Source organism: Manis pentadactyla, chromosome 16, assembly GCF_030020395.1.
Source record: "Manis pentadactyla isolate mManPen7 chromosome 16, mManPen7.hap1, whole genome shotgun sequence".
Taxonomy (NCBI): Eukaryota; Metazoa; Chordata; class Mammalia; order Pholidota; family Manidae; genus Manis; species Manis pentadactyla.
Genome location: NC_080034.1, coordinates 30,706,154 through 30,732,463, shown reverse-complemented (window position 1 = coordinate 30,732,463; position 26,310 = coordinate 30,706,154).

Sequence of the window (26,310 nt, the reverse complement as noted above, 5' to 3'; positions counted from 1 at the left end):
GGTAAAATTATTCTGCCTGAACTAATTCCAGTGGGTTAGAAGGCTGTTCTGTCACCTTCTCCTACTTACTGGCTGGTAGGTGTCGCATGGGAAAACACACAAGAAGTTTCCAAAACAGTTGTCATATATTTAATTAACTCTGAGCAATGTTAAATTATTCCCTATTATATTAACCACTCTCTTACAGATAATTTGTGGTGCTTCAGAATAAAAAGCAAGACACTGCTGAATGAAATGCACTTGGTAAAAATAAGGGATCTTTTCATACACATAATCCCAGAGCCCTGGTGCTCTGAGAGTCATGATCACCCAGACTGCAGAGCGTCCGTGGGAGCCGAGTGCCCACGGCCTCTGACGCTTCCTCCCTCCCTAATGGATCCTTTCTCCAATTTATAGCTAACTCCCAAAGCAAACAAATTTATATATGACTTGCCTTCATCCTTTAAGAAAATCATGACTGACCATTCTGAGATGTAACTGATAATTCCTGAAGATAATTCTCAATATGTGGGGAAACTTACAGATGTATTCAGCTAGTCACACGTGCTACCGCGTTCCCTCACCTGTTTCCAATTCTAGTTTGCTTCCTCAGTTCTGGAGTGCAGTTCTCAGCGAAAACAAAACGCTAAAGCTGAGCAGCACAGAAGGGAAGAGGAATATTATACTAAAGGGTAGCAACTTTTAAAAGTAAATTAGTTTGCTGCTATTTTGTTCCTTCAGTTCTGCTTCCTTACTCCAAGAAGGGACTAGCGGTAACCAAAAGGGAGGGTTGGGGAGGGCACGTGGAGAGGGAGGGAGAAGGGGATGGCGGGGTATCATGACTGGTGCACATGGTGTGTATGGGGTCACGGGGAAGACAGTGCAGCTCAGAGAAGACAAATAGGGACTCTGTGGCATCTTACCACACTGACGGACAGTGACTGCAGGGGGTATGGGGGGAGGCTCGATAATAAGGGTGAATGTAATAACTACATTGCTTTTCTTGTGAAAGCTTCATAAGAGTGTATATCAATGATAACTTTAAAAGAAAAAATAAATTAGTTATTTCAAATAAATAGTATTAACCATTTAAGTCAGTCATACTGGCTTTCTGCTGTGTGTAGTTAAAAAGTGCCATTTCAGTTCTTCACAGCAAAGTCAAAGTACGACAATAATATTAGAAATGAAATTAGCAGGAAAGTATGAGGATCGATTAAACTACCACTTGTCAAAATATTTTTTGTCCAAGAAGATAACGGCCAAGTAATGAAGCAATAACCAGAAAGCACTGTAGGCACAATTTGCAAACCTCAGTTTATGTATCAATTTATGGAATCAATTAAAAAATAAGATTAGGATATTTGACAACTTCCCTGTACTCTAATAATGTACTACCAGTAAGCAAGAGTAGAAGTATCTAACATTTTAAGATATTTCATTTTATCAAATTCTCCTCATAGTTGTGCGCTGCTGCTCCTCCAGCTTACCGTCGTCATCGTCGTCAGCAGTGAGGTCCACAACCTCTGCTGGATTCGGCCTGAAACGCTGCATTGCATCGGAAGCCCTGCTGCAGATGCTTAGCTCCTGTGGCCGACGAGTAGGGGAGCTTGGACGTTGGCTCCAGAGGTATGTGGAGCATCCAAGCGTTGAAGGAGACCTTAAATGACATCAATATTAAATTAGTAAATATAAACAAAGAACAAAAATATTAGTTACCCAAGAAATCATAAGCCTTTCTTTCAAAATGCACAGTAAAGACCTTCATGCAAGGTATCTCCATAGAAATAATGTAACAGAATTCAAAATCATGACTAGCACAATGCCCAGCACTCAATAAACATGCTGAATGAAATGTTCAGCAAATGTTCTCCACAATCAACTGACCTCAGGATGTGAGAAATGATATGCCAGACTAATCACTGGTGTAAAATACAGGATTCTGGATCAAGAATGCTGCACTCTTTTCAATGGTTATTTTGAATATACATCTGGGGTTATAATCAAATGTTCACATTTTCTGTTAGTACCTGAAATTATGCACAGCCGTGAAGTAACAAAACTATCAACACCCTGAACATTTAATAACATCTGCATGATCTTGTATATTTAGTCCAGATTGAATTTGTGAAACACAGCTTTGGGAGTTCTAAACCAAGCTATGTTTCTGGTGCTGCCCTAAAAGAGATCGAAGGCACAGAGAAATTTCCTGGGATCAGCAGAGGCGAGGAGAGCTGCAGCTCGTTGACCGGTTTGGGAGCCATAACAAAACATCACTTGTTTGCGCTGAACATTTTTATCATCTTTTTATGATGTGTATGGCATTGTATTGTATTGTTACTTGCTGTAGGTTTCATTTTTTTTTTAATTTTAAGGGATTGTCTGTAATGATCTAGACTGAGGGTTCAGAGGAATAGCATGTAGGATACACAGTCAGTCCTAAAGCTCCCAGAGAAAAATGAGTGTTTTAGAAAGGTGGGGCTTATGAAAATGTCTTTTTCTGTTTTATCCAAACTGAAAGTGAAACTGACTGTGAGCTTATCATCAGCTTGTGTGGAAAGGGTGAGCCAGACCCACTGACATGCAGTCATGGGGGGCACAAGCTCGACCCCTCAGGAAAGAACCCCAGCGTTCAAACTGGGCTGTGGATGGCCTCAGCAAGTGTACAGCCTAAGAGTTCATAAAGAAGTTCAAACTCTAAAATGAAATCCTTGAGTTATCAGGAGTAAAAAAATTAATTCCTGAGACAGTGAAGAAAGGGCAGCTCATTCCAGCAAGGACAGTACAGGCTGAGGCACGAGAGTAAACAAATGTCTCAGGATCACAATGGCTTTGAAGGAGGACGGAGGTCACCGTGTGAAATCCTTGAGAAACAAACCCAGAGTCTGTGATGAGAAGTCTGTCATTCATGAAAAGCTGTTAATAGCTACCAAAAGTTCCAGGTCCATTTTGTAGTACTTTTGTGAAAGCTTCATAGGATGTCCTAACTCCAATTTAGTGGCATCTGTCAAGTCTTGACAGCAAAGAATCTGAAATGCAGATGCAGTGTCTCTAGGGGCCAGCTAAACAGTGACAAAGCTAATACCCCCAGTAACAGTAAGGGAAGACACGCGTCAGGAGCCCTATCCGTGTACTATGGTAAATGTATCTGCTTAAATATTCAGCAGCTCCATGGCCAGAAAGGTATCCAGTTCCACAAAGAAAAGGAGATCCTTAATTTCAGCAGTTCTTGTAGCTCATAAAAACTGAGTCACTGTTGTACCAGGCACTGTGCAAAGTCACGGGATAATGGGGCACAAACTGGGGAGTGTCAGTTTTTCTCAGTGTGTGAAAATCCTTTAAAACTTAATCTGGGGATATATTCTAGAGCGCTCTCTTCCAGGCCATGAGAAGCAGCGCTTCAGTGGGACAGTGGCAAGTGGAGAAGCACATGCTCTAGGTGTGTTTTGACATACTCCAAAATTAGAATGTCTGTTTTTTCAACCTATAACAACACACATTAAAACATCATCAGCAAATGCATTTCTCAATTCATTCCAACACAAAAATTGAGATTAATCCAGAGCTTAGTATGATGAATCAAATGGAAGAGGGACAAATGGAACAGAGGGACTCTTACCAATGTCTGTAATCATCTAAAGCACAAGATGAATGCAGTGTCAGGTTTTAGTTTAGTTTAGTTTCTTGCAGGGGGTGTCAAAATGATTCCCAAAGGACAATGTCATTTCCAGTTATTTATCAGAGCAAATGAGGGTTTTCATTCATTTTTTGGCAAAGGGGTTAGATGAAATTACTGAGTGAAGGTCAAAAGAATGTTTCCTGCTATGCTGCCCTAACATAATAGCACAAACTTCCCTGGTAGCACTGCGATCTTGTGATGAAACAAATCAGAACAAAAAGTCCTACTTCAGCATCAATACTCCTTTAAAGTTTTCTTCACTTTTAATTTTAGTCCATACCCAGTATTCATGCATTATGAACATCTAAACTTCAAAGGAGCTCATGAATTCCCTTAATCAGAAAGCAAACTGAATTTTGTAAAACACTAAGTGAAATTACCTTTTACCTCGAGCAAAGACTCTTAACTCTGACTATACACTATTTTCAGAAATAGTCACCCCTATGATTCTGGCACAACTGGTGGGGGATACAATCCAGGCAACAATGTATCTTTATTTTATGATCTTTCCAGGGGAGTGAGTCTACAGTAACCTGGTTTGAAAACCACTAAAATCACTTATCTGGTATAAACATACACAAACTAAATCTCAATAAAAGAAAAGAAAAGAATGGAAATATCTGCAGCATAAAGATGTTTAAGTTTACATTTAAAACTTCAAATGTTAAATTCTTTCAATCTTACTGATGGCTTTCTCCATCTGTCACAGTCTCCACTTCAGTGTCGCTCAAGGTGACATCAGTCTCTGCATAGTCACTGTCCGTCAAGGTGACAGCAATCTCTGCACGGGCAGTGACCTCCGCAGTGGAGGAAGCTTCCTCGATTTCATCGATATGTGCTAGAAACAAAAGGAAAAAACTTGTAAAGGGCGTCTGCTTTTCAACTAATTGATAGACAAAATGTTTTACTTTGAAGACTATGAAATTCGTTACAAACATAAAAATCCTATGTGTCTAAATGAAAATTTCTAAAAAGCAGCTCAACACACATAGTGAAAGCAATACTTACTCTCTGGATCTGTACATCTTCACGTATTTCCTCTTGTATGATTTTTGTTTATAAATTTAATAGTTTCCATAAGAATTTGTATGATCCTATATAGTGATATCAATCCTGCAATTTCTAAAGGTGTTCAGATCTTATGTGCTCGTATTCTTTAAGATATTAACCCTTTAGTTCTAAAATAGGGTACATTTGTTTTGTGTTTTTTCCAAAGTTATTTTTAACAAAATGATATGTAATTCTTCTAAGAAATACACAACAGCTTTTCAGTTTTATGCTATGAAATCTGTAATATCTGGGGCATGTGTTCTTTTCCAAAGTATTGTAAGTTTAGAAACTGCTTCCTTATTTGGATGATGGGTACATATTATGTTTGGTTCAGTATGTTTCCTTAATGATTTACTTCATCTAGAACTTATTTCTGTTTTATGGTATCAGATAAGATTGTAAACAGAATGCACTCTTGTTCCTCCGTGGCTAACTGGCTATCACCAAACCACTTACTGAAAAACCCTTTCATTTCCCTCATTAGGTTTTGGTACCTCCCTTAAATATTCTTACATATTTTAGATTACATTTTGAAGCCATCTATTGATCTTCTTCGATATGCAGTGTGTCAGGGTGATTCTTTATTTTTTTACATAGCTTTTCTGAGGTGTAACTTTCTACTTTAAAATTCACATTTTTTTTGTCTTACAGAGATATTTCTGTACCCATGCTCTTGGCCAAGAGATCAAAGCAACCCAAATACCCTTCAATGGATAAATGATTTTTTAAAATATGGTATATACACACAATGGAATTTACCCAAAGAAAACATCTTCTCAGACATATGCACCCCTGTGTTTATTGCAGCACTATTTACAATAGCGAAGATATGGAAACAACTGACGTGTCCATCCGTAGATGAATGGATACAGAAGACGTGGTACATATACACAATGAAATACTACTCAGCTTTAAGAAACAAATCAATCCTACCATTTGCGACAACATGGATGGAGCTAGAGGGTATTATGCTCAGTGAAATAAGTCAGCCAGAGAAAGACAAAGCAAATGATTTCCCTCATTTCTGGAGTACAACAATGAAGCAAAACTGAAGGAACTAAATAGCAGACTCAGAGAATCCAAGAAGGGACTAGTGGTTACCAAAGGGGAGGGGTGTGGGAGGGTGGGTGGGAAGGGAGGGAGAAGGGGATTGAGGGGGTATCATGATTAGTGCACGTGGTGTGTAGGGGGTCACGGGGAAGACAGTGCAGCTCAGAGAAGACAAATAGGGTCTCTGTGGCATCTTCCCACACTGACGACAGTGACTGCAATGGGGTATGGGAGGGGACTCGATAATAAGGGTGAATGTAATAACCACTTTCTTTTTCTGGTGAAACCTTCATAAGAGTGGGGAGCTTTATCAATGAGAACTTTAAAAGAAAAAATTAATTAGTTATTTCAAATAAATAGTATTAACCATTTAAGTCAGTCATACTGGTTTTCTGTTGTGTGTACTTAAAAAATGCCATTTCAATTCTTCGTAGCAAAGTTAAAGTACAACAATAATATTGCAAACTAAATTAGCAGGAAAATATGAGGATCGAATAACCTACCACTTGTGAAAATATTTTTTGTCCAAGAAGATAATGGCCAAGTAATAAAGCAATAACCAGAAAGTCTTGTAGACACAATTTGCAAACCTCAGTTTATGTATCAATTTATGATATCAATTAAAAAATAAGATTAGGATATTTGACAACTTCCTTGTGGTCTAATTATATACTACCAGTAAACAAGAGTAGGAGTTTCTGAAATAAAGAGATATTTCATTTTATCAAATTCTCCTCATAGTTGTGCGCTGCTACTCCTCCAGCTTACCATCGTCATCATCGTCAGCGGTGAGGTCCACAACCTCTGCTGGATTCGGCCTGAAACGCTGCATCACAGCGGAAGCCAAGCTGCGGGTGCTTGGCTCCTGTGGATGACGAGTATGGGGGCTTGGACGTTGGCTCCAGGGGTATCTGGAGCGTCCAAGTGTTGAAGGAGACCTTAAATGACATCAATATTAAATTAGTAAATATAAAAAAGAACAAAAATTTTAGTTACCCAAGAAATCATAAGCCTTTCTTTCAAAATGCACTGTAAAGTCCTTCATGTAAGGTATCTCCATAGAAATAATGTAACAGAATTCAAAATTAGGACTTGCACAATGCCCAGCACTCAATAGACATGCTCCCCCTACTTTACTAGAAATCATCTCAGCTCCTGCAGGAACCCTTCTGGCTGCCCCGGTGGGCCTGGGTGCACAAGGGTCCCTTTCAGGCTCTTCTGTGTCTTTGGGCATCAGGAGGAATCTCCCTCTTCACATCCCCTGATGAGGTATAGGGTTTGTTATATTCAGGAGTCCGTTGAGAGGTGGGGAGCTTTATCAAAGGCCTAGGAGACATAGTTGGATATTTACAAGATTGTCAGTGTGTTTTATCACACTACTTCACTGAAGAGCTCTCAGATTCCACTGACAACATCCCTCTAAATAGGGCAAAATGGCCTTTTCCGCATCAGGATATAAAGTTGCTGTCATGAGTCATTTCACTGTTCTTATAAAACATTTTTCTCTACCCATATACCAGATTTTTACAAATACAGTAAAAATCACAGAACGTAAGCCTACTTGAAAACTTCTATAAACCAAGAACTTGCCTTACTCTATTATCTTCCTACTTTTAGCAACATATTTGATCAAATTCAAATAATTTCTTCAGAAGTTACTATGGTGAAAGTAGATAAAAGGATTAGAATTTGAAAGACTTTCATTCATCAACAGTGTTTTTTCTCCTGTATTCACATATTAAAGTAATTATATTCAATATTTTCTGCACATCTAGATAATTACAATGTTAGATGGATTACTGTAAATCATGAAATAGTATGAATTCAGTGCTGTATCTAATATCAGCCATCGCAGCCTGCCTGGCGTTCAGTAAGGTCGGCAGTAAAGGAGGACCACAAAGCTGGGTGAACATGTGGGCACAGCCATGAGGAAATGACAAGAGGCAGCCAGCCAGGCAGACAAGAATCACCACAGGTAAATGCAAGAAAACAAGTCACAATGATAAGGCACAGGTACATGGGACTTAAGATTCAAGAGAGACCCACTAGGATGCCTATAATAACAAATACAGATAATAACAAGTGTTGTTAGCAAGGATGTAAAGAAACTGGAACCCTCACAGACTGCTGGTGAGAATGTAGAATGGTGTAGCCACGAATATTCATAAACTTTTTAGTCATAATAGCCAAAAAGTGTAAGTAAGTATCTGTCAACTGATGAATTAATAAAATCCAATAGGATATTACTTGTTTATTAAATGAAGGACTGATTTAAACTACAACATGATACCAACCTCAAAAACAAACCAGTATACTAGTTTACTTAGTATACTAAGTAAACAAAATTGGTCACAGAGATCACATATTGTAAGAGTCCCTTTAAAGCCAATGTCAGATTAGTGACTGGCTTGGACTGGGGCGAATAGGAGGATTGAGCTGTGTTAGCCAAAATGTGTAGAGCTTATTTTTGGTGAACTGATAGTGTTTTAAAACTGAGTGCAGTGATGGTTGTTCTGAATCGTACACTTAGAAAGGCAGGGTTGTATGGTATGGTATGGTTGCACAACGAGGTGAATGTACTTAATGACAAACTCTGCGCTTAAAAATGGTTAAAATAGTGTATTTTGAATTATGTGTATTTTACCAACAAACGAAAAAAAACCCACCTTGGCATATTTAATACTGTTGTGGCATGTTTCTCAGAGGACATGAACTAACACACACTCCATTTAAAGGACCAAGTTTTGCCATCTCTCAGATCACGTATTTTTGGCAGGTACTTGACTTTCCAGTGAGTGAAAATTTTTCCTTAACCTATTTATTGTATATTGTACAAGTCCCTTTACTAGAATTCAAGTTCCAAAAAAGCAGTAACTCTAAACTGGCTCTTTTACCAATAAAAAGCCATACTTTAAAAAAAAATACACAAGATAAATAAATACCACCATGTCGGACATGTCAGACCTTTAAAAACATTTTGAAACACTGTAATTTTTTCAGATATTCTGAATACAGAAACCTAAACAGTAATTCAAATTCATATTGTTTGCATTTATTTTCTCATCGTTTAGTTCACTGGAATGTTCAAAATAAGGAATATTAATTTCAAATAATAACTACAAGTTTTATGGAGAACTGAGCAGGACAGAAGTGATAGGGAAAATTTGAACTCAGGTGATTTTTCCTTTTTGTAAATCAATCTTTCATTTTTACAAGAAAGATAAAATTACCATATACTCTAAAACTGCTAAAAAATGCTTTTAAATGAGGTAGTTCCTGTACCAACTGATAGAAAGTACAGATAATTTGTAAAATAATAGTGCAAATAAATGTTATAATAGGATTCTTTTTTGTAAAACAACTTATGTTGATATACGATGGGGACAAACAAAACATACCCTTAGTTTGGGATTGAAATTATAGGGTAGAAATTGACAGCACTGGGTTGAGAGCTTTCATCTTTTGCATTTGAGGTTTCTGTATGGTTTGAGTTTTTTAGAAAGCAATCATTTACCACTCGAAATCAAAGTACAAGAATTTCTTAAAGGTATTAAAAATGAGAACGGAATATACTTTCTTTTTTCCAGTAGGACCGAACTTTGTTAGTAACGGATCACTATACAAATCAAACGCATGCTAGTATGACTTTTACAGGCATCTTGGTGAGGCATGAAATCCCTCCTTAGTAACTAGAAATGACCAGCAGTCTCTGAAAAGTGTCAATACTTTTTGAAAGAAGAGGGAAGCTGAATGAAAGAAGAGGGAAGAAACTGACAGATGGCATCTGACTGTTGTCCAATTTGAATGGACTTGTCAAATTTGAGAGTTGAAGAAGGCATGTTGTTTCTGAACTTACTTAAATTTCATTCAACTGTTTCACAAAATCTTTCATCACCATAATTAGTGTTGCTGGGTTACCTGAAAAGTGTCCGTACAAAGTAACAAACCTGGGTTAACTGAAAAGTGTCCATACAAAGTAACAAACCCATACAAGGGAAACAAACCTCCGCAAGCTCTCGGTCTTGATCCTTAAGTAATCAATTAGCCAACTTTGAAAGCTTCCCGTTTACAAACTACTCTCAGAGAGGAGTTCCCGCAACGTCCAGCTTCCACAGCTGAAAGTCAACTGAACTGGCTCGAGGCCCCCTCCTCGAGATTGGAACTCAGGGCTTGAGAGTTCTCTCTTCTTAAAGAGACAGAAGCCAAATTAAAGATTCACATTAAAAAATTAATTAATTTATTTTTATTTTGATATCATTAATGTACAATTACTTGAAAAACATTATGGTTACTAGATTCCCCCTATTATCAAGTCCCCACCACATACCCCATTACTACAGTCCATCAGCGTAGTGAGAGGCTATAGAATCATTACTTGTCTTCTCTGAATATACTGCGTTCCCCGTGCCCCCACGCCCCTACATTCTGTGTGCTAACAGTAATGCCCCATTTTCCCCCTTATCCCTCCCTTCCCACCCATCCTCCCCAGTCCCTTTCCCTTTGGTAACTGTTAGTCCATTCTTGGGTTCTTTGAGTCTGCTGCTGTTTTGTTCCTACAGTTTTTTCTTTGTTGTTATACTCCACAGATGAGTGAAATCATTTGATACTTGTCTTTCTCCGCCTGGCTTATTTCACTGAGCATAATATCCTCTAGCTCCATCCATGTTGTTGCAAATGCTAGGACTTCTTTTCTTCTTAGGGTTGAATAATATTCCATTGTGTATATGTACCACATCTTCTTTATCCATTTGTCTACTAATGGACACTTTAGGTTGCTTCCATTTCTTGGGTATTGTAGATAGTGCTGCTATAAACACTAGGGTGCATATGTGCTTTTTATTTTGAACTCTGTTTCAGGCAGATTGTTGAGTTCAGTTTCATTTGGGCCTTTTTCTGGGGTTTGTGAGATTTTGGTGTGACCCGTGTTCTTTTGACATTTAATATTTCTGTGAGGTGCCCACTAGCGCCCACAAGCTCCAGTCTCTGGAGCTGCTCAACCTGTAGAGTGAGGTTGGGGGCCGTAGGGTCGCGGAGCTGCTGCCTGGGGGAGGAGAGATCTGTTTCCTGATTGCCGTCTGCGCAGCCTGTCTCTGGTGTCAGAGCCAGTGGGCAGAGAACACAGGTGTAAGCCTCGGTGCTCTGCGTCTCTAGCTGTGGTGGGCGGGGCCTCCCTCTGGCTGTCCCGCCGCCAGCACAGTGACTGCCTGTTTCCGAACAGCCCCGTGCTAGGAAGGAGGCGCACCAGGGTGTGTGTCACAGTGGGGGGCCTCGAAGGTGAGCAGGCAGCCAGGGGGATGGAGCGGCTGAAGCTCCCCAAAGTTCCCAACCTGCTGGGCAGAAGGCGCAGACAAGCTCGTCCAGCTCTCCCCTCCTCCTGCACAGCAAGCTCCTCGCGAACCCCGCCCCTTCGACAGCCCTCTGGCTGCAAGGAAGCCTCTCAGACAGCCTGCCTCTCCCGTGACCCAGCGTGGCCCGCTTGGGATCCCATCCTCCACTAATGGCCGGAATGTCAAATCTCTCAAGCATTCTGCCTGTCCGAGCTGCCCATCCTCCCGAGACCCACACAAGGTAGGTTTCTGCTCTCAAAGCAGAGCGCCGGGCCGGGTGTTCGGCAGTCCCAGGCCTCCACCCCCTCCCTCCCTGATTCTCCTCCTCTCGCCGGTTAACTGGGGCGGGGGAAGGGCTCGGGTTCCGCTGGATCAAGGCCTTCTTTCATTTCCCTTTTGGGTGAGGTCCGCTGTGTTCGTGAGGTCGGCCTGCTGTCTGGTGCAGCCGTCTTTCCTGTTGCTGTTTTAGGGTTAGTTGCCTGAATTAACTACATTTTCATGCTATTTGTGGTTTTGGGAGGAGTTCTCCGTCTCACCTCTCACGCCGCCACCTTGAATCTTGAACTTCTCTGTGCATATTTAAGAGTTTATGATTTTTCCAGATTACAAAAGTACCACATATGAAAAATATAAAAAAATTTAAAGGTCATGTGTATATCATTACGTTGCAGATAACTTGGTAACATTTTAGTGCAAGTATATACATAAAGCTGTAAAGAAACGTTTCCCTACAATAAAATTTGGATATTTATAATTACATTTTGTTCATATTTATTTTTTGTTTTTCTATTAGTATTAACAATGCTGATGTTATTTCATACTGTGTAAATGTAGTTTAAATAGATAATTTGTTATGTGGATATAGGAGAATTTACCTAATTATTTCCTGTAATTGTGGTGACAGGAAATTATCTTGATTCTATTGTGGCCTCCAAAGATACTGTCCTAGAAGACAAAAACAGACACACTGACCAAATTAAGCTGTTAAAATTGACATAATAAATGAGTCAAACACCCTAAGAAGCAAGGGAAATTAGACAGAGTAGGTGAATATATTAGACTATAGTATTTGGATCCTGGCTTGGGCAACATTCATGTAGCCTGTCTCTTTCTCTCTGCCTCCACACTATTTTGCATGTATGTAAATTTATAAGATTAATTCTTAAAAGTTGCTGGTAAAAGGAATATAAATTCAAAAAACTGGTATATTTTGCTAAATTTCTCTGTTGAGGAAAGATTTAAGAGAAGTCTTGTTTCCCCATTCCTGTGCCCAAACGGTTACACTTTTTGATCTTTGTCTTTACAAAAAATGATAGAGTATTGTTTTAATTTGCATTTCTCTTATACATGGGGTTGAGTGTCTGTAATTTATTGAATGACTGCCTTTTTTCCTGACAATTTTTCATACTTTTCTGCCCTGTTATTTATTTATTATTTATTTCTTTTTAATTTTGGTATCATTAATCTACAATTACATGAGGAACATTATGTTTGCTACACTCTCCCCATCACCAAGTCCCCCCCACATACCCATTATAGTCACTGTCCATCAGCATACTAAGATGCAATAGAGGGACTACTTGTCTTCTCTGTGTTGTACAGCCCTCCCGGTGCTCACCCTGCCTACATTATGTCTGCTAATAGTAATGCCTCCTGTTCTTCCCCCTTATCCCTCCCTTAACACCCATCCTCCCCAGTCCTTTTCCCTTTGGTAACTGTTAGTCCATTCTTGTGTTCTGTGAGTCTGCTGCTGTTTTGCTCCTTCAGTTTTTTCTTTGTTGTTATACTCCACAGATGAGTGAAATCATTTTCTACTTGTCTTTCTCCGCCTGACTTATTTCACTGAGTATAATACCCTCTAGCTCCATCCATGTTGTTGCAAATGGTAGGATTTGTTTTCCTCTTATGGCTGAATCATACTCCATTGTGTATATGTACCACATCTTTGTCCATTTGTCTCCTGATGGACACTTAAGTTGCTTCCATTTCTTGGCTATTGTAGATAGTGCTGCGATCAACATAAGGGTGCGTATGTCTTTCTTATTTTGAACTCTGTTTCAGGCAGATTGTTGAGTTCAGTTTCATTTGGGCCTTTTTCTGGGGTTTGTGAGATTTTGGTGTGACCCGTGTTCTTTTTACATTTCATATTTCTGTGAGGTGCCCACTAGTGCCCACAAGCTCCAGTCTCTGGAGCTGCTCAGCCCGTAGAGTGAGGTTGGGGGCCTTAGGGTCGCGGAGCTGCTGCCTGGGGGGAGGAGAGATCTGTTTGCTGATTCCTGTGAGCGTTGTCTGTCTCTGGTGTCAGAGCCAGTGGGCCGAGCACACAGGTGTAAGCCTCGGTGCTCTGCGTCTCTAGCTGTGGTGGGCGGGGCCTCCCTCTGGCTGTCCCGCCGCCAGCACAGTGACTGCTGGTTTGTGACCCGGTGCCGGCAGGCTGGGAGGGGGGCGCATCAGGCTGCGTGTGACAGTGGGGGAACTCGGAGCTGAGCAGGCAGCCAGGGGGATGGAGCGCCTGAAGATCCCCAAAGTTCCCAACCTGCTGGCAGAGCACGTGCAGACAAGCTCGTCCAGCTCTCCCCTCACTCAGGCAGACATGCTTGTCATGCTCTTCCCTTCCCCACGCCGCGAGCTTCGCGCAAACCCCACCCGTTCAGCAGCCCTCTGGCTGCAAGGAATCCTCTCAGACCGCCTGCCTTTCCCGTGACCCAGAGCGGACGGGTGTGGATCCCGTCCTCCTCAAATGGCCGGAATGTCAAGTCTCTCAAGCACTCCACCTGTCCGAGCTGCCCATCCTCCAGAGCACCACACAAGGTAGGTTTCTGCTCGCAAAGCAGAGCCCCGGGACTGGGTGTTCGGCAGTCCCAGGCGTCGATCCCCTCCCCTGCCCAGTTTCTCTTCCTCCCGCCGGTGAGCTGGGGCGGGGGAAGGATTCGGGTCCCGCCTGATGAAGCCCTTCATTCATTTCTCTGTTTGGTGAGGTCCGCTGTGTTCGTGAGGTCGGCCTGCAGTCTGGTGCAGCCCTCTTTCCTGTTGCTGTTTTAGGGTCACTTGCCTGAATTAACTTCATTTTCATGCTATTTGTGGTTTTGGGAGGAGTTCTCTGTCTCACCTCTCATGCCGACACTTTTAATCTTGAACTTCTCTGTGCATATTTTAGAGTTTATAGTTTTTCCAGATTACAAAAGTAACACATTTGAAAAATATAAAAAAATTTAAAGATCATGTGTATATATATTTACCTTCGAGATAACTTGGTAATATTTTAGTGCATTTCCTTACGTATATACATAAATCTAAAGAAACGTTTTCCTTCAATAAAATTTGGATATTTTTAATTACATTCTGTTTGTATTTATATTTTATTTTCAATTAATATTAACAATGTTTATGTTGTTTGAAACTGTGTAAATGTAGTTTAAATAGATAATTTGTTATGTGGATATAGGAGAATTTACGTAATCATTTCCTGTGATTGTGGTGGCGGGAAATTATCTTGATTCTATTGTGGCCTCCAAAGATACTGTTCTAGAAGACATAAACAGACCCACAGACCAAATTAAGCTGTTTAAATTGACTTAATAAATGATTCAAACACCCTAAGAAGCAAGGTAAGAAGACAGAGTAGGTTTATATATTAGACTATAGTATTTGGATCCTGGCTTGGGCAGCATTCACATAGCCTGTCGCTTTCTCTCTGCCTGCACACCATTCCCTGCTGCTGATGTGGTCCTGAGGACCAGATCTGGGAATCGGCATCAGGACTCGGGAGATGGAAGGGGCCCAGAGCCCATACACACACGCTCTGTTGGAGAAGTGCAGGGGCAAGCATGCCTGGCTGTAGGTCTCTTGTCAAAGCCCCTCTTGGGTATCAAGAGCTTGTCTCCCCGGTTCAGCAGATGCTTTGATCCAGAATGGGTATCAGCAGTGGGTGGCCAATTTTGGGTGCTCATGAGTACTCGGTGACCACTTGGTTCTTCGATCCCTTCCTGTCTATGTTTAGACCATATGTGTTCTACTTCATTTATGACTAACATGTCTTGCAAGCTCCATGCTTGTTTACAATCTGTACTTGACATGTCCTAAGTTCCATCCATCCAGTTTTCTTGTTCTGTAGAGCAGAACTGAGGATTATTCTTTTGTTGTTGTTGTTGTAAACACTTGATTTTATTTTAAGGAGATTTAATAGTGAGATTTAATGTTTATATAGTTCTTATCCTCATCATTCCTTTGTTTAGATAGAAATTTTCATGTGGCCTCACTTTTGTGTTACTTGAAGGAGTTAACATTTTTTGTAGTGGAAGTCTACTGGTGAATTGTTTTAGCTTTTGTATGTTTCAAAAGTTTTCCTTTCACACTACTTTTTTTCTCTACCAAATTCTGCTTATTCATTCTTCATCTCCGTACAATTCAAATTTCCAGAGACACTAATGCTTTCATATTCATTATTTGAAAGATATTTTTAATGGGTAAAAAGTTACAGGGTGAGGATTTTTTCTTTCATCACTTTAAAGGTGTTCCTCTGCTGTTCCCTGTTTATAATTGTTTCTGATGAGAAATGTTCCGCCATCACTATCTTTGTTCATCCACATACAGTGTCTTTTTTCTTTGGTTGGTTTTGAGGTTTTCTCTTTACCATTTGTTTTAAGCAGTTTGATTATAAAGTGCCTTCATGTGGTTTTTTTTGTTTCTTGTACTTGGGATTCATTGAGCTTCTTGGGTCTGTGGGTTTATAGTTTCATCAAATTTGGAAGATTTGGGCCATTTTTTTCTTTAATTCCCTCTTTCTCCTCTCTTATAGAGACTCAAGTAAAATGGGGCTGTACCAGAGTTCACTGGAGCTCTGCTTCTTTTATATTTTTTAGTCTCTTTACAGTCTGTTTTTCATTTTGGACAGTTGCTGTTGCTATGCATTCAAGTTTATTAATTTTGTGTAAGTTCAAGTCCACTGTTAATCCCATCCAGTATATTATTCATGTCAGAAATGGTATTTTTTTAATCATTAGAAATTTGGTATGAGAGTTTTGTTTGTATATTCCACATCTATACTTATCTTCAACCATTCCTGTAGCTTCCTGAACATATGGAATAAACATATAACGATCATTTAAATCTCCTGTATACTAAGTTTGTCACTTGTGTCATTTCCAGTTCAGTTCTGATTCATTGCTTTTTCTTATTATGTGTCTTATTTTTCTGTTTTTTGCATGCCTGGTAATTTTTGATTGGCTGATAGACTTTATGAATTTAATCTTTTTGAGTGCTAGATATACTGCATACCTATAACATTTTTTGAACTACTTTTAGGATATGGTTAAATCACTTGGAGACAGTTTTATTCTATCATGTCTTGCTGTTAAGCCCTGTTAAGTGGGACCAATCCAAGGCTGTTGTTTTTCTTCCCTCATACTACTGAAGCAAAACTCTTCTGATTTTTCTATTGAGGGCCTCAAATCATGAGGTTTATCTTTCTAGTTGTTGATAGCAGGCATTTTGCTTGCACCTGTATGAACTATGGATATTATTCCTTCTAATATTTTCTTTTGGCATTTTCTTGGTAGTTGCCTGACATACATGCATTGGTCATTACTCAGCTGAATATTCAAGAGCCTCTAAAGATCTCCTGGGCTTTCTTTCTGAGCAGCTCTTTTCTCTGTGGTACTCTGCCCAGAACTGAGGATTATTAAATGGCACAGCCAACACACACGGTACTTGTTTCCAACTTTTCTTGAGTATAGATAAGTCTTTGGACACATGTGAACAGAAAGCTTTTTCAGTACTTCAGGATGGATTACTAGAAGTGGAATTACATGGGCTGCAGCAAGATTTTTAGGGCTTTTAGCACAGACTCTCCAGCTACTACTGAAGAGGCAGGTAGGGGAGAGCGCTCACTGCAACTTCACACTTAGTTGGTTTCTTCTCGCCCATCCCGTGAGTGTGTAGACAAGCATGTGTGTGTGTGTGTATTTGAATATAATTATTTTGAAGTACAAGTGATAGCATACTACATTTACTTTTAGTATTTTGCTCTATATTTTGTCAGTTTTTGTATGTAAGGTCATATAGAACAGCCCATTTTTTAAAATGGCTTCTTGGTATTCTGTCACGTGTACACACCATAACTTATTTGCCAAGACCCAGATCAATAGATATTTTTTGGACTCTAATACTTTGTTAGCCAAAAAGACTATCCATGAACAAGTAGCATTTTGCATATATATGTGAATTTATAAGATTAATTCTTAAAAGTAAAATTGCCGGGCAAAAGAAATATAAATTCAAAAAGCTGATATATTTTGCTAAATTTCTCTGTGGAGGAAAGATTTAAGAGAAGTCTTGTTTGCCCACCCCCGTGTCCAAACTGTTACACTCTTTGATCTTTGTCTTTATAAAAGATGATAGAGTATTGTTTTAATTTGCATTTCTCTTATAAGTGGGTTGAGTGCCTCCTAGTTATTGAAGGACTGTCTTTTTTCCTGACAATTATTCATACTTTTCTGCCCTGTTATTTATTTATTATTTATTTCTTTTTAATTTTGGTATCATTAATCTACAATTACATGAGGAACATTATGTTTACTAGACTCCCCCCATCACTGAGCCCCCCCCATAAACCCCATTATAGTCACTGTCCATCCGCATACTAAGATGCTGTAGAGTGACTGCTTGTCTTCTCTGTGTTGCGCAGCCCTCCTCGTGCCCGCCCCTCCTACATTATGTCTGCTAATAGTAATGCCTCCTTTTCTTCCCCTTTATCCCTCCCTTAACAACCATCCTTCCCAGTCCTTTTCCCTTTGGTATCTGTTAGTCCATTCTTGGGTTCTGTGAGTTTGCTGCTGTTTTGTTTCTTCAGTTTTTTCTTTGTTGTTATACTCCACAGATGAGTGAAATCATTTGATACTTGTCTTTCTCCGCCTGGCTTATTTCTCTGAGCATAATATCCTGTAGCTCCGTCCATGTTGTTGCAAATGCTAGGATTTGTTTTCTTCTTATGGCTGAGTAATATTCCATTGTGAATATGTATCACATGTTCTTTATCCATTCATCTGCTGATGGACACTTAGATCACTTCCATTTTTTGGCTATTGTAGATAGTGCTGCATAGGGGTGCATCTGTCTTTTTCAAAATGGGCTGCTGCATTCTTAGGGTAAATTCCTAGGAGTGGAATTCCTGGGTCAAATTGTATTTCTATTTTGAGCTTTTAGAGGAACCTCCATACTGCTTTCCACAATGGTTGAGCTAATTTAATATTGCCACCAGCAGTGTAGGAGGGTTCCCCTTTCTCCACAACCTTGCCAACATTTGTTATTGTTTGTGTTTTGGATGGTGGCAATCCTTACTGGTGTGAGGTGATATCTCATTGTGGTTTTAATTTGCATTTCTCTGATGACTAGTGATGTGGAGCATCTTTTCATGTGTCTGTTGGCCATCTGAATTTCTTCTTTGGAGATATGTCTGTTCAGCTCCTCTGACCATTTTTTAATTGGATTATTTGTTTTTTTGTTTGTTGAAGTGCATGAGCTCTTTATATATTTTGGATGTCAACCCTTTATCAGATCTGTCATTTATGAATATATTCTCCCATAGTGTAGGATGCCTTTTTGTTCAATTGATGGTGTCCTTTGCTGTAGAGAAGCTTTTCAGCTTGATATAGTCCCACTTGTTCATTTTTGCTTTTGTTTCCCTTGCATGGGGGATATATTCATGATGAAATCGCTCATGTTTATGTCCAGGAGATTTTTGCCTATGTTTTTTTCTAAGAGTTTTATGGTTTCATGGTTTACATTTAGGTCTTTGATCTATGTCGAATTTACTTTTGTGTATGGGGTTAGACAATGATCCAGTTTCATTCTCTTACATGTAGCTATCCAGTTTTGCCAACACCAACTGTTGAAGAGCCTGTAATTTCCCCATTGTATGTCCATGGCTCCTTTATCATATTTTAATTGACCATATATGTTTGGGTTAATGTGTGGAGTCTGTATTCTGTTCCAGTCGTCTGTGGGTCTGTTCTTGTGCCAGTACTAAATGGTCTTGATTGCTGTGGCTTTGTGGTAGAGCTTGAAGTTGGGAAGCAAGATTCCCCCCACTTTATTCTTCCTTCTCAGGATTGCTTTGCAGATTCAGGGTCCTTGGTGGTTTCATATGAATTTTAGAAGTATTTGTTCCAGTTCATTGAAGAATGCTGTTGGTAATTTGATAGGGATTGCATTAAATCTGTATATTGCATTAGGCAGGATGGACATTTTGACAACATTAATTCTTCCTAGCCAAGAGCATGGGATGAGTTTCCATTTGTTAGTGTCCTAATTTCTCTTAAGAGTGTCTTGTAATTTTTTGGGTATAGGTCTTTCACTTCCATGGTTAGGTTTATTCCTAGGTATTTTATTCTTTTTGATGCAATTGTGAATGGAATGTTTTCTTGATTTGTCTTTCTGCTAGTTCATCATTAGTGTATAGGAAAGCAGCAGATTTCTGTGTTTTAATTTTGTATCCTGCAACTTTACTGAATTCAGTTATTAGGTCTAGTAGTTTTGGAGTGGAGCCTTTAGGTTTTTTTATGTACAATATCATGTCATCTGCAAATAGTGACAGTTTATCTTCTTCTTTACCAATCTGGATGTCTTGTATTTCTTTGTTTTGTCTGATTGCCGTGGCTAGGACCTCCAGTACTATGCTGAATAACAGTGGGGAGAGTGGACATCCCTGTCTTGTTCCCGATCTTAGAGGAAAAGCTTTCAGCTTCTCGCGGTTCAGTATCTTGTTGGCTGTGGGTTTGTCATATATGGCGTTTATTATATTGAGGTACTTGCCCTCTATGCCCATTTTGTTGAGAGTTTTTGTCATGAATGGATGTTGAATTTTGTCGAATGCTTTTTCAGCATCTATGGAGATGATCATGTGGTGTTTGTCCTTTTTGTTGATGTGATGGATGATGTTGATGAATTTTCGAATTACCTTTTGTATTTTTGCCTACTTGCAGTGAAAGGCTGTCAGTGCATACGGCGACACAGTGGTTCTGTCTCTCCTCTGTGGGCCATCTGAGCTCGTGGTAATCCCGCCGTCAGCCCAGCAGTGGGCCCTCTTCTCAGTGACGTCGTCAGGCTCGTTTGTGCTTATGTTGCGGGAGTGAGGGGAGCGATGGCTGCACTCTGCCTGGGCTTTGTGGAGGCTTTGTGAAATGCTTTCCTGACTGACCTGTTTCCTAGAATAGGTACTGTAATTGTAGTTCTAAGAGGGTGCTTTATAAATAAGTAGTATTCAGGAATACCTTCACCTCTAGGACTAACAGCTCCTGGATATTCAGGAGCTAAGGGCTCATCTCACTGTGCTTATTTAATCTACAGGTTGAAAGATTTCACCCAGAGGTGCTCAGCTTCTCAGGTGGTATAATGCCAAAAAGCTTTGTATAAAGTTACTAAAAGATCCTTATTTAAAAAATTATCTCATTGGCTGCTTAGAACAATCCCATTTCATGGATAAGGAAGCTGAGCCTCAAGGGAAGTGATTAACTGAGTTGCTCAGTCGGTTCTTACTCTGAGCCCACTTGAGACAATTTAATCAGGACACTTTTCCTTTTGATGGTGTTCAGGAGCCTGCTAAATTGTCTAACCCACTTTCTCTCGTCACAACAACTCTGCTCCTCCTAGGCCTTGAAGAACACCAGCCTTCTCTTTGTTTTCACTATTCTAATACCACTGCATTCTTTCAAGAGGTTCCGGCTAACAGAGTAATGAATGGCTATTTGGTAAGGAGCATCTATGAGCATTTCTGCCTCATTAGCCCAGATTTGTAAAGGACCACTGCTATGAAGGATAGTCATCAGTATTTCACATGAGATAAAACAAAATTTGTCTAAGGCCTCAGAGGTGTTAGAGTGGAAGTCATCTGTGTCAGATGAATAAATTATTGCAAAATTTTGGAATGAAAAGTCTTTTCAGGGACATATACTTACAGAAATAAATTATGTTGTGGCATGTCGGCTTGAGGGTCCCTTAGAATGTCCTTCCTCTTTGGTTATAGATTTGGAATCTTAGTTGATTTTTGCATCACAGGGTTCCATGTATAATTCCTAAAAGGCAAAAAAAAAAAAAGGTTATTGCTACCTGTAAATTAGAAGGTTAAATCCTCCCTTTAACCCCTTTGTATGCGAAGAAAAATAACCCTACTTGACAGAATTGGGTCATTTGTGAATCAATAAACCCAGGACCATCACTGAACAATTGTTACAACTTCTGGAACAAATGAAAGGCCTTAAAAAAATAGCTGGGGGAAGATATATCTGATTTGATTTACTCTGGAGAGAGGGTGAGTGCTTGATAACCTGCTGATTACCATAATAAAACATCTTTATTTTTCAGGGGAACATAAAATGACAATAGAACTCAAAGTACAGGATCCTGTAGCTTACATCTGGTGGGGGATTTAGGACGATTCAATTGTGATTGGCAAAGAGAATACTAGTGGAATCTAACTTTTAAGGCTTACCTCAAAGCAGAAACTGTAACTTGACTGCAGGGAGAGATCTGATGACTCCCCCTCTCTCTCGTGGCTGCCCCCCACCTCCCAGGCCCCACAACATACCTTAGTCAATACAAGTAGACCAAGTCCAAGGCAGTGCTAATATTGGTATGGCGTTTCTCAAAGCAGTTTTGTTCTTAAACGTGAAGAATGTTACAAGATAGATGTGCCAAGATTGGGTGGTGGGTGGGATTGGTACCTTGACGCACAGTGCTTTGAACAGTCCTCATGGCGGTGATGTGGCATTCCTAACAAATCCATGGCTGAGTGGGCCCAGGCCCAGAAAAGGCTAGCTCTCATGATTGGGGTGATAGTGCGTCCTGAGCAGGAGTGGGGTGCTCCAGAGAGTGGGAGTGTGCGGACAGGGTCACACAAGGGCCTGATGGAAGGGGTAATTAAGTCAGCATCACCGTGAAGGGCGCGGGCAGGGTGAGCACATGCTTGTCTCTCCAGTAAGTGAGCATTAGGATTAGTGGAAGAGGAGAGAAGGATTAGGAGAGTTGGAAGAAGTTCCAGTGCTTGGTGGGCAACGGACCCTAGGGGCTTATTACCTGGGTGGGTCAGTCAGACACCTAAGCATCTACCAGCCTTGAAGCCCTCGTGAGAGTCTTTACAAAGTGGAAGGTGTGCTCCCTGCTATCCATCTGGCTGTCGTCTTACCCTTCCATTTCCTTGTTTTGTTCAGTAAACATCATCTGAAGGCCTATTATGTTCTGGGTCCTTTGTGAGGCATGGGAAACTAAAAAATGAGCAAAAGTATATTTCTACTTAGCTACTAGATCTCCAGCTCCTTGTGCAGATATTCATAAATACTCTTACTTGGACTCAGTCCAAATGAACTCACTGTGTCCTGGGTTTCCATTAAATACAAAAAAAAAAGGGATTAAAAAAAGAGTAAATGCTCAAGGAGTGCTGCATAAAATGGGCAGTGGGAGACCTAAGGACCAGTCAGTATAAACAGTGTGGTAGGTATGCAGAAAGAGATGTACAAGGCATTATGGGAATACAGAGGCATGGTTCCCAGCTCAGTCTTGGGATAGCATGGATTATCACAAAAGGCTCTGTGAAGGTAAGGAAAGGAATGTTAGGCATAGCCAGACTGCATGGGGACCCTGGCAGGTGGCATTGAAGAGGAGGACATTTCAGTCAAAGGGTAAGAGGCGGGAAAATGCTTGCCGACAGCTGGAGCTGCACATTAGAACACGAAGATCTTCCATGTCCTTGGGGTGTTAGGAGTGGTGACAAACTAGGGAGATATGTGAGTGCCAGATGTGGCAGCCCTTTCTGCCTTTGATCCTGAAGAGGTTTAGGCAGTGGACTTACAAGGTCAGAGTGCATGATCTGGTAGGAAAGACAAAGTTAACATACTCATGAGGAAAAGAACCAAGGAATTCAGTCAGCATTAGTGTCCCAAGAGGCAAAGGTCTGTCCTTAATGAAATATATGGAGAATGGGTGGGATTTGTAGATCTTTCCCTCATGTTTTTAGATGTGGCAGTGTGGGATTCACATATAAATCAAGTATAAAAATCCAATGAACAATCATTTCTGACTTGATTGTTATAGTTCGTGTTGTGTGATGAAAACCGAAACAGTTTTTGTGATGTGACTGCCCTTTGCAATGTTTACCATGTAAGAACTTGTTCCCTATGAAAGAACTTGTTCGCTATGCTTCAGAAGACTGGAGGCTGTTGAGAGTTGGGCTCGAGGTTGATTAATGATTGTGTGTGAAGTCCCCTGTACAGAATTTTATTGTTAACAACCATTTGATCAATAAATATGAGAGGGGCCCTCTCAGCACCACTCTTGTGCTGTTACGCGTCGAGCCCCCTGGCTGGTCCTTTCAGGTTTCTGATACCTCATCGCGTCTCCTCCCTTGTGTGTGGGTTAGAGGCAGGGAGGGACCCACATGGAAGCACAACTGTGCTGTCTCACTGGTGTTTTCTGGGGTCACTGCTAAGGACAGAGCAGAGATGGAGCCTATTCCTACCAGCGAAGGGAGATTCACGTGCTTTAGAAGCCAGTCCATAAGCTTATGAAGTCAAAACTATGAAGTTGACTCAAATTTTTGCCTGAGCTTGCTGACATGTCTTGCTGGTGATTTCTTGGTACTGAGGGTGAGAACAGTGGTGAGAAGCAGGTAGAGGAAGTACTGATAAATGAAGAGTTGCCATAGATTACTTTCATAGTTAGCCATTACAGATAACGTTTCATGAACTGCTCTCTTTACTACTATGTGTGATATAACTTTTCCGGAAGTTTAAAAACTGGGAGAATAATAGTTTCAAGGGTTCTTGTGAGAATTGAATGAGATCTGTAACACAAGTAAAGATCTTAATGGTGTTGTGCTTAGTAAGTATTGACTATTGGTGATATTGGCTACTGTTGGCTGAGTTTCACTCTCCCTTCCCCACTGTTGTTTCTTACCTCTGACTTCCTTGGCCCTTTCTCCCCTGTCTGTCTTGGACTTTGCCCTGTGGAACTGAGGCAACCCGGCTTGTCTGGCTTTGCCTTTGGATGGTTCTTGCAAGGATGCGTCTTTATCTCCTTTTTCTGTCTTGTCCTGCTCGCCTAGGGAACCCCCTATGCTGAGTGCAGCAGTCTTGGGGTCAGCCCACTTGACCGGAACCTTATTTGTCCTGGTCCCTCCGTGTGTACTGTGCGTGCTGGGAGGTGGGATGGGGAGGGAGCAGGGTGGGCAGGGAGGGATCCAAACGCAGCCCAGCTGATCACGGCCCCCTTCAGGCAGCGAACGTCTTCTTGTTTTGTAAGAATTAGATTTTCATTGATTCACATTTTTGTGTATACATGGGTATATGTATAATAAAGCCTGTGACTCTGTGCTTGTAGACATTATGTAGATGTTTATTATAACTTAAGGGGTGTTTGTTTCCATTTTGCATTGAGCTTCAGTTATCAATGACATTTAACCTTTTTATGTGTTTATTTTTGGCTGCTCTTGCTACTTTGCTGAGTGTAAGATCACTTGTAAATCATTCCTTTAGTGTATTGGGTGAAAAGGCTATTTAAAGGAACTTGGTGGTGGAGCCTTCCATGGAAGTAAAGAATATTTAGGGCTGGTTAAGTTCCAGAGATTGTTTTAGGCCCTTTCTTGTCCTTCATTGATCTACAAGATGTCCTTTTGAAGTGAAAGTTCTCTCCATGTTTACTTTTCCAGTGTTAGACATCTAGTACATACTAGGATTTTGTTTTGGCTGCACGCAAAAGAAAACCCTCAGACAGGCTTAAATAATAAAAGGAATTTAGTGGTTCTTGTAACTGAGAAATCCGCCATGGGATGGGCTTCAGGTATGGTTTGATCCAGCGCTTCATGCTAGTGTTAGGGAGTTCTCAGTCTCATGAATGAGTGCTACATCGATGGTTGAAGGACCATCAAACAGCATCAGAAGCAGAGGTCTTGACATTCACTGAGGCCGACCTGGGTGAGTGTGTTGGTTGGCTCTGCATTGGTCATTCTGCCCTTGAACACTTCTTGTCCTTATGATCCACTAAGCAAGTGAGGTCACCTTTGTGACCATTTGCTCAGGTATTACGGTCTCCAATTGTTAGGTGTAAATTTTTTTTTATTTTTAGATAATTATTTTTTATTGAAGGGTAGTTGACACACAGTATTACATTACATTAGTTTCAAGTGTACAACACAGTGATAAAACATTTATATACATAATTCTAGGTTCCAGCTATCACCCTACCAAGCTGTTACAATATCTTGACTATATTCCTTATGCTATACATTACATCCCAGTTACTTATTTATTTTACCATTGGAAGTCTGTCCTTTTTTTTTTTTTTTGTGAGGGCATCTCTCATATTTATTGATCAAATGGTTGTTGACAACAATAAAATTCTGTATAGGGGAGTCAATGCTCAATGCACAATCATTAATCCACCCCAAGCCTAATTTTCGTCAGTCTCCAATCTTCTGAGGCATAACAAACAAGTTCTTACATGGAGAACAAATTCTTACATAATGAATAAGTTACATAGTGAACAGTACAAGGGCAGTCATCACAGAAACTTTCGGTTTTGCTCATGCATTATAAACTATAAACAGTCAGTTCAAATATGAATACTCATTTGGTTTTTATACTTGATTTATATGTGGATACCACATTTCTCTCTTTATTATTATTATTTTTAATAAAATGCTGAAGTGGTAGGTAGATACAAGATAAAGGTAGAAAACATAGTTTAGTGTTGTAAGAGAGCAAATGTAGATGATCAGGTGTGTGCCTGTAGACTATGTGTTAATCCAAGCTAGACAAGGGCAATAAAACATCCACGGATGCAGAAGATTTCTCTCAGAATGGGGGGGTGAGGTTCTATGCCTCACCTCTGTTGATCCCCAATTTCTTACCTGATGACCCCCCTGCGACTGTGCCTGTCTTAGGTTGTTCCTCCCTTGAGGAATCTTACCCGTCTCTGGCTAACCAGTCATCTTCCGGGGCCATACAGGGAAATGTAAAGTTGGTAAGTGAGAGAGAAGCCTTATTGTTTGAAATGGTTAGCTTTTTATTTCTTTGCATATTTATGCCCTGTAGCTTCTATGCCCAGCATTTGTCTTGAGGTATCTTTATCACTTGGAAGAATTATGATACTCAGTAAATTTGATATGAGGCACGAATTCTATTTAAGGGTTGTAATTAGGAAGGATAGGTGTAAATTTTATATCAAAGATCCACACATCTT